At 32.3% G+C, this 10,049-nt stretch overlaps 1 long non-coding RNA gene across 1 annotated transcript; it reads right to left on the bottom strand.

Annotated features, from left to right (window-relative positions):
* Positions 1-8,611: 8,611 nt before the first annotated feature.
* On the bottom strand, positions 8,612-9,700 carry LOC149267699 (uncharacterized). Its single transcript, XR_016271532.1, has 3 exons — positions 9,023-9,700; positions 8,852-8,926; positions 8,612-8,784 (listed from the first exon to the last, which is right to left on the bottom strand). It is a non-coding gene; the product is annotated as an uncharacterized LOC149267699 (long non-coding RNA).
* Between the last annotated feature and the right edge of the window lie 349 nt (positions 9,701-10,049).

Raw genomic sequence — 10,049 nt, 5'->3', positions numbered from 1 at the left:
ATTCACTTCAGATATCGTACTACTCTGAAGAGCTAAGATACTTACTTGCTTTTCGCAATTGGAATCATAAAACATGATTACAACTATAAGTAAACTAAATAATTTTTTCTACATATCTTAAAGTCTAGCTACGGCTATTTACTACCTTTACATTAGTAATTATTTTAAACATAAGACACTATTCAGCTCAGAAAATGCAAAGACTTTGCCCTGATTTTTCATGACAATTCAAGTTACTCATTTTGATCAATATTAGAAATTCTCAAGCTGTAAATATTTGCTAATAACAAATTTATTATCTTATCTAGTAACCTCTCACTAATTGATAACAGTGTATCTAAATAATATATTAATAATAGTAACTCTTATCATTTATACTACTCCTATGAAAACGCTAAGATACTCCCTTGTTTTTTTTTTTTTTTTTTTTGCAATTAAAATATAAAACTTGATTGTTAAATTACTGTTAAAGCTAAATAATTTTCTACATTACTGAAAAAATAAGCAAAGGCCATTTACTACTATATCCCTTAGCTTTAATATTAAGCATATGATACTATGCAACCCAGAAAATGCAAAGACTTTGTCCTGCTTTTCACGTTAATTCAAATCACTCACTTTCTTCAATATTTGCTAATATAAATCCTGTTATTGCCTTTTAATCCTACATTTACTAAAATATTATTTTCGGCAAATTTCTTCCTTTATACTTAGTTTATAAGCTAGTATGTAAGGTGCTATGTTAAATTTCTAAAAAGAGCCATTGTAAGGCACTGAGAAATAAAGAGTCACCTCGCTTCTATCCCCTCCTCTTATAGCTGCAGAGCAGCTGTTAAGAACGAGAAGATACAGGCAAGGTGCAATTGTGTATGGCAATAGACTATACAAAGTTGAAAAAACTAATTTAAAGGCCATTTCATGCTCTCATATTGGCCACCCAAACAAACAAAACGCCTTCACTGGCACGATAAATCTGTAAACAAAACACACCAGTAATCTGTAGACGAGCAAAACAAACAAACTACTCACCGACTCCTCAACCTGCACAATCCTGGAATAAATAAAACAAAATCTATATAGCTAAGCAAAATAAACTAACTTAATATGACTGAATAAACAAAAAGTAAAATAACAATAATAATAACATAAATAATAATTATAAATTCAATAAACTAAATGACCTAAGTAAAACTAATAAACTACGGATTTTGCTCAGCAGACACCGAGAACTGATTGAAAATTTGAAAGTAAAAATAACAATAATAATAACATTAATAATAATTATAAATAACTAGAATATATATTAAAAACTAAATAACACAAAATTGACATTTTGAAATTAAATAATATATCTGAATGAATGAATGAAATTTAAAACAACTGAATGAAAATTAGAAAGTAAAATAACAATAATAATAATATTAATAATAATTATAAATAACTAATATATATATATATACATAACTAAATAACACATAATTGAAATAATCAAACAAAATAAACTAACTTAATATAACTAAACAAAAATTAGAAAGTAATATAGCAATAATAATAATTATTAATAACTAAAACGCTTTCCTGCATTAAAGCTGTGTTAGCAGTTTGACTGTCATCACTTCTGAATTTAAACGCCACTCCATACCCCCATATTGGCCACGCAAACAAACAAAACGCCTTCCCTGGCACGCTTAATCTGGAAAAAATAAACACACCAGTAATCTGTAAAAGAGCAAAACAAACAAACTACTTACCGACTCCACAACTGCACAAACCTGAAATAAATAAAACAAAATTATATAACTAAGCAAAATAAACTAATTAATATAATTGAATAAAGAACAGAAAGTAAAATTACAATAATAATATTAATTATAATTATAATCTCAACAAACTAAAAGACCTAAGTAAAAACTAATAAACAATGGATTTTGGTCAGCATACACCGATAATTAAACTATAACAATTAATATTCAACACATTAGTAAACTGTAAACGAGCTAAATAAACAAACTACTTACCGACTCCACAATTCGCACTCTCCTGTAATAAATAACACAAAATTGATATAACTAAGCAAAATAAACTAATTTAATATAACAGAATAAAAACAGAAAGTAATATGACAATAATAATAATGTTAATAATAACTATAAATTCAACAAACTAAATGACCTAAGTAAAACTTATAAACTATGGAATATGGCCAGCAGATACCGAGAATTAAATAATAACAATTAACGTAAACTAAAGCAAATTGTTCGATAATTCTGCCCTTCACGATTGTAAATATAATAAATCGAAAAGGGTGAAAATAAACGATGAATGTCTCAAACATCGAGTAAATGTGAAAAGGAAAAAAGCTAAACAATAACAATCATCGCATAAATATATCGACTAATTGGCAGACCTACAAGCATATAAGCGCACAAAGTAAAATCAAAAGTGACGCCAATTCAACTTATTTTTCTCTACGTGCAATCAAATATAAATTCGCACCTATTAAAAGAATACCTGCACTGACCTAAATAAAACGCAAAGCTACAAAGTAACTCAAAACCAAAATGCAACAATCTTTATTCAAATAAAATAGAAAAGTTTTATATAAACAACAAGCAATTAAATCTCAACATACGGCAGACCTGCAAACATATAATTGAACAAAGCAAAACCTAAAGTGACGCCATTTTAACCTACCTTACTCTTCGCTTAATTAAAATATAAACTTGCATTTGCAACTAAGTATAAATATAACTGAAAGCCAAATGCAATAAACTTTATCCAAACTAAAATAGAAAACTTTTAAATAAACAACAAGCAATTAAACCTCAATATACTGAAGACCTGCAAATCATAATCGAACAAAGTAAAACCAAAAGTTACGCCATTTCAACCTACCCTGCTCTTCGTTTAACCAAAACATAAAATTCAATTACAAATAATAATACCCTCACGGACTTTAATAAAACACTAAGCTACAGAATTTAACTTAAAACCAAAATGCAATAAACTTTATTAAAATTAAAACAAACAATTTAAATGAGAACAACAAGCAATTAAACCTCGATATATGACAACATGCTGAGCCCTGTTGGATGATCACTGATGGATGACCCTGTGAATGACCCTGGTGGATGACCTGGTGGATGACCCTGGTGGATGACCCTGGGTGGATGATCCTGTTGACAGCTGCAGGCACCTGGAAAAGACGAACGCAAAATTATTAATATTTTAAAAATATAATATACTTATAAGATAATCAAACTAAACATAAAATATTTGCTAATTACTAATTTCTTATCTTACCTCAGCAATTAATATCAGTTTTTCTTTTTCTAGTTATATCATTATATTAATTCACTTCAGATATCGTACTACTCTGAAGAGCTAAGATACTTACTTGCTTTTCGCAATTGGAATCATAAAACATGATTACAACTATAAGTAAAACTAAATAATTTTTTCTACATATCTTAAAGTCTAGCTACGGCTATTTACTACCTTTACATTAGTAATTATTTTAAACATAAGACACTATTCAGCTCAGAAAATGCAAAGACTTTGCCCTGATTTTCATGACAATTCAAGTTACTCATTTGATCAATATTAGAAATTCTCAAGCTGTAAATATTGCTAATAACAAATTTATTATCTTATCTAGTAACCTCTCACTAATTGATAACAGTGTATCTAAATAATATATTAATAATAGTAACTCTTATCATTTATACTACTCCTATGAAAACGCTAAGATACCCCCTTGTTTTTTGCAATTAAAATATAAAACTTGATTGTTAAATTACTGTTAAAGCTAAATAATTTTCTACATTACTGAAAAAATAAGCAAAGGCCATTTACTACTATATCCCTTAGCTTTAATATTAAGCATATGATACTATGCAACCCAGAAAATGCAATGACTTTGTCCTGCTTTTTCACGTTAATTCAAATCACTCACTTTCTTCAATATTTGCTAATAGAAATCCTGTTATTGCCTTTTAATCCTACATTTACTAAAATATTATTTTCGGCAAATTTCTTCCTTTATACTTAGTTTATAAGCTAGTATGTAAGGTGCTATGTTAAATTTCTAAAAAGAGCCATTGTAAAAGGCACGTGAGAAATAAAGAGTCACCTCGCTTCTTTCCCTCCTCTTATAGCTGCAGCAGCAGCTGTTAAGAACGAGAAGATACAGGCAAGGTGCAATTGTGTATGGCAATAGACTATACAAAGTGTGAAAAAAACAGTTTGACTGTCGTCACTTCTGAATTTAAACTCCACTCCATACCCCCATATTGGGCCACGCAAACAACAACAAACGCCTTCCCTGGCACGCTTAATCTGGAAAAAATAAACACACCAGTAATCTGTAAAAGAGCAAAACCAAACAAACTACTTACCGACTCCACAACTTGCACAAACCTGAAATAAATAAAACAAAATTATATAACTAAGCAAAATAAACTAAATTAATATAATTGAATAAAAACAGAAAGTAAAATTACAATAATAATATTAATTATAATTATAATCTCAACAAACTAAAAGACCTAAGTAAAAACTAATAAACAATGGATTTTGGTCAGCATACACCGATAATTAAACTATAACAATTAATATTCAACACATTAGTAAACTGTAAACGAGCTAAATAAACAAACTACTTACCGACTCCACAATTCGCACTCTCCTGTAATAAATAACACAAAATTGATATAACTAAGCAAAATAAACTAATTTAATATAACAGAATAAAACAGAAAGTAATATGACAATAATAATAATGTTAATAATAACTATAAATTCAACAAACTAAATGACCTAAGTAAAACTTATAAACTATGGAATATGGCCAGCAGATACCGAGAATTAATAATAACAATTAACGTAAACTAAAGCAAATTGTTCGATAATTCTGCCCTTCACGATTGTAAATATAATAAAATCGAAAAAGGGTGAAAATAAACGATGAATGTCTCAAACATCGATTAAATGTGAAAAGGAAAAAGCTAAACAATAACAATCATCGCATAAATATATCGACTAATTGGCAGACCTACAAGCATATAAGCGCACAATAGTAAAATCAAAAGTGACGCCAATTCAACTTATTTTTCTCTACGTGCAATCAAATATAAATTCGCACCTATTAAAAAGAATACCTGCACTGACCTAAATAAAACGCAAAGCTACAAAGTAACTCAAAACCAAAATGCAACAATCTTTATTCAAATAAAATAGAAAAGTTTTATATAAACAACAAGCAATTAAATCTCAACATACGGCAGACCTGCAAACATATAATTGAACAAAGCAAAACCTAAAGTGACGCCATTTTAACCTACCTTACTCTTCGCTTAATTAAAATATAAATTTGCATTTGCAACTAAGTATAATATAACTGAAAGCCAAAATGCAATAAACCTTTATCCAAACTAAAATAGAAAACTTTTAAATAAACAACAAGCAATTAAACCTCAATATACTGAAGACCTGCAAAATCATAATCGAACAAAGTAAAACCAAAGTTACGCCATTTCAACCTACCCTGCTCTTCGTTTAACCAAAACATAAAATTCCAATTACAAATAATAATACCCTCACGGACATTAATAAAACACTAAGCTACAGAATTTAACTTAAAACCAAAATGCAATAACTTTATTAAATTAAAACAAACAATTTAAATGAACAACAAGCAATTAAACCTCGATATATGACAACATGCTGAGCCCTGTTGGATGATCACTGATGGATGACCCTGGTGGATGACCCTGGTGGATGACCCTGGTGGATGATCCTGTTGACAGCTGCAGGCACCTGGAAAAGACGAACGCAAAATTATTAATATTTTAAAAATATAATATACTTATAAGATAACAAACTAAACATAAAATATTTGCTAATTACTAATTTTTTATCTTACCTCAGCAATTAATATCAGTTTTTCTTCTTCTAGTTATATCATTATATTAATTCACTTCAGATATCGTACTACTCTGAAGAGCTAAGATACTTACTTGCTTTTCGCAATTGGAATCATAAAACATGATTACAACTATAAGTAAAACTAAATAATTTTTTCTACATATCTTAAAGTCTAGCTACGGCTATTTACTACCTTACATTAGTAATTATTTTAAACATAAGACACTATTCAGCTCAGAAAATGCAAAGACTTTGCCCTGATTTTTCATGACAATTCAAGTTACTCATTTTGATCAATATTAGAAATTCTCAAGCTGTAATATTTGCTAATAACAAATTTATTATCTTATCTAGTAACCTCTCACTAATTGATAACAGTGTATCTAAATAATATATTAATAATAGTAACTCTTATCATTTATACTACTCCTATGAAAACGCTAAGATACCCCCTTGTTTTTTTTGCATAAAAATATAAAACTTGATTGTTAAATTACTGTTAAAGCTAAATAATTTTCTACATTACTGAAAAAATAAGCAAAGGCCATTTACTACTATATCCCTTAGCTTTAATATTAAGCATATGATACTATGCAACCCAGAAAATGCAATGACTTTGTCCTGCTTTTTCACGTTAATTCAAATCACTCACTTCTTCAATATTTGCTAATATAAATCCTGTTATTGCCTTTTAATCCTACATTTACTAAAATATTATTTTCGGCAAATTTCTTCCTTTATACTTAGTTTATAAGCTAGTATGTAAGGTGCTATGTTAAATTTCTAAAAAGAGCCATTGTAAGGCACTGAGAAATAAAGAGTCACCTCGCTTCTATCCCCTCCTCTTATAGCTGCAGAGCAGCTGTTAAGAACGAGAAGATACAGGCAAGGTGCAATTGTGTATGGCAATAGACTATACAAAGTTGAAAAAAGTGATCTGGCCGAGATCGAGGCTCAAGTTAGCCAGCCATCTTTGACTGCTTCAGTCTCATTTCGGCCAGTCACTGAGGCTGAGGTCATCAGTCACATCAGCACGCTAGAGAACAAAAAAGCGGCTGGATTGGATCAAATTGATAATCACACCATTAAAGCGCTGCCGATGAAGGCTATTCTGTATCTCGTCTTGATATGCAATAACTCTTTAGACTGGTCATTTCCCCTCTTGCTGGAAGTTAGCGGATGGTGAAGATGGTGCATAAGCCTGGCAAGCCTACGCAACACGTCGCATCATACAGGCCAATAAGTCTGCTGTCTGGCCTCTCAAAGATACTCGAGTATCTTATTTTGAGCCGTATGCTGGAGCAAGATACTCTTGTAAATGCGATCCCAAACCATCAATTTGGATTCCGCAAAGCGCACTCAGCTGAACAGCAATTGGGTCGAGTCACCCAATTTATTATTAAAGCGTTTGATGACCATAAATACTGCTCTGCTGTGTACATGGATATCAAAGAAGCCTTTGATCGAGTGTGGCATACAGGCTTGAAGTATAAGCTCAAGATGCTATTGCCGGTTGCTCTCTACCGCATCCTCTGCTGCTATCTAACAGATCGCACTTTTATTGTTGAGTGTCACGGTGGCTGTCGCTCAGGTATTAAGCAAATTCACGCTGGTGTGCCACAAGGTAGCTTGCTTGGGCCTATCTTGTACAATGTGTACACCAGCGATATACCGAGGCCAGCTTATCCGCGAGGGACTTTGATTGCCACTTATGCCGACGACGTCATCGTTCTTTCGGCAGAACTTTCGTCAAGCAGATGCGCTTAATCAGCAGCAGCTTACATGGATAGATTGGCTGAATGGGCGAGCAAGTGTGCATTACGATTAATGCAAACAAGACTATGCATATCATGCATACGCTTCGAGTTATAGCGCCATATCAGGCTATTCGTATTGGCAACGAAACTATTGAAAATGGCACCTCACATTCGTATTTGGGCGTTACTCTAGACACAAAACTACGATTCTCACAACATGTCACTACGGTCGTTACTAGGGTCAGGGCTAGGCTTAAAAAGATAGATTGGCTCATCAATAAAGACAGTAAATTGACTCTAAGGACTAAAGTCATCATATACAAGCAGCTAGTTGCTCCACTTTGGCAATACTCGCTGCCTGTATGGGGTGCTTTGCTATCTGAGGCGCAATTCAGCCGCATTCGAGTCGTAACAACAAAGCTCTGAGAGCCATTTCTGGTGCTCAGTACTTTGTTTCGAACGCGCGCATCAGAGCTGATCTAGAAGTTTTATCTGCGGATGATATATTCAACAATCTCTGCGCCAAATACTATGATCGACTCCGGGTCCATACCAACAACTTGGCCAAAAACATTGCCTACGACCCGTTCATCCCACAGCGGATAACATTGGCAAGATACACGAGTCTCGTAAGCATGCATTTGGCCAATGACATTGCTCTACGCACCCAGCGACAACTACAACGGGAAGCCGATGAAATTGCTGAAAGTAGGGAGCGATTCCTTCGCCGACGTGAGGCTCAGCAACGCAACGAAGCTGCACAAACAGCAGCCCACCAGCCGCAACGACTACCTGTTTTCGAGGGTATTGCGCCAATGCCGCGGCCACTACCACCACCATCACCACTTGCTGCCTATAGGGTCGTATTTGGATCACATAGGGATCAGAGTTAAGTAATTACACTATTTAAACACAAATTAAACACTCAGTTACAATTTCAAAATTTTATTTTCGGCACATACATATATATGTGCACGGAACATATGTGATGGCGCTTGCGCCTTAAATGCACATTTTGAATTAACTAAAAACTAACTTAAATATACGCCCTATTGGCTGTGCAGCCCACTTGGCTAAGTCTCCTTGCCGTAGTTGATGTGCTCTGCAAAGAAAAAATCAACATTAATAATCTTTTAATGTTTTTATTAACTTATGCAAAATTCACTTACCTGCTAGTCAGCTCGCAATTAATGAAATTCGACTATTTCCAATTTTGGGCCCCTCTGCACTTTGTATGGTAGCAGCTGTTTATATATAAAGATAATAATTAATTAATCTTAATTGTTAACTTTATTAATATCACTTTTTCAATTGTTAAATTTTTATATTGCAAAACTCACCTGCTAGTCAGCTTGCAATTAATGCAATCCTGCTATATCCAGTATTGCGCCCGTCTGTATTCCGAATGACAGCAGCCACATAAATATAAAAAGATAATAATTAATTAATATTAATTATTAATATCATTAATTTCAATTATTTACTTGTTAATATTTAAACTTACCAATTAGCAGCATAAAATTTGCATTTAATGCAATTTTCAATCAGCTGTTTTTGTTTTGTTTTGATTATGCACCCCGATAGGCACAACGCCAGGGGTGCATCGTCACTTACTCAATTGCACTTGCGATATATCGAATGAATGTTAATGAAATCAAAACTGCTAAAATGAATTGTTAAACTATTTTTAATTAATTATCTATATTAATTATCATTTACTTTTTGTAATTTAAGCTAATTTTAGCTTGAGCCCGTATTGGAGAAAATGACCAGACTTTGTCTCGACTTTTCTCTATTATTCCAATTGGCCACTTCGGGCTATTTTTCTCTGTGCATCTTGTAGATGCTTATAAATGAAAAAATTGAATTATATTAATTAATGCCATCTATTACTATTGTTAAACTTATATCTTACTCATCTAATTAGTCTATTGTAAGCTACTCAAGCACTTTATTGTTATTTTGAATTATCTTTAACTTGCTCTTTTTATTTGTATTTTGTAACATTAAGCTGCACTGTTATTTTGTGCACTTATGGCCATTTAAATTTAATCATTTAATGAAAAGTTTCGACAAATATAGTCCTTTTTAGTTTTAATTATCTCATAGGCGCTATTTATATTTATAAAAAAATGCTATTGTGAAGTATTAAATAAATAAAGAGTATCCCCGTACTCTTCCCCTCATCATGCAGCTGCAGGTCAGCTGTTCATGTACGAGAATGGGAAGAGGCGGAGATCATTAATGTGTGTTCTTCATAGACATACGAACAGAAAGGTCATTTCCCCTCTTGCTGGAAGTTAGCGATGGTGAAGATGGTGCATAAGCCTGGCAAGCCTACGCAACACGTCGCATCATACAGGCCAA

Source organism: Drosophila arizonae, unplaced genomic scaffold (assembly GCF_054131065.1).
Source record: "Drosophila arizonae isolate 15081-1271.41 unplaced genomic scaffold, UAZ_ARI_1.0 ARI_Backbone_46, whole genome shotgun sequence".
In the NCBI taxonomy this organism is placed as follows: Eukaryota; Metazoa; Arthropoda; class Insecta; order Diptera; family Drosophilidae; genus Drosophila; species Drosophila arizonae.
Note: the sequence above shows the minus strand (reverse complement) of the source record. Positions and strands in the feature narration are given on the sequence as shown.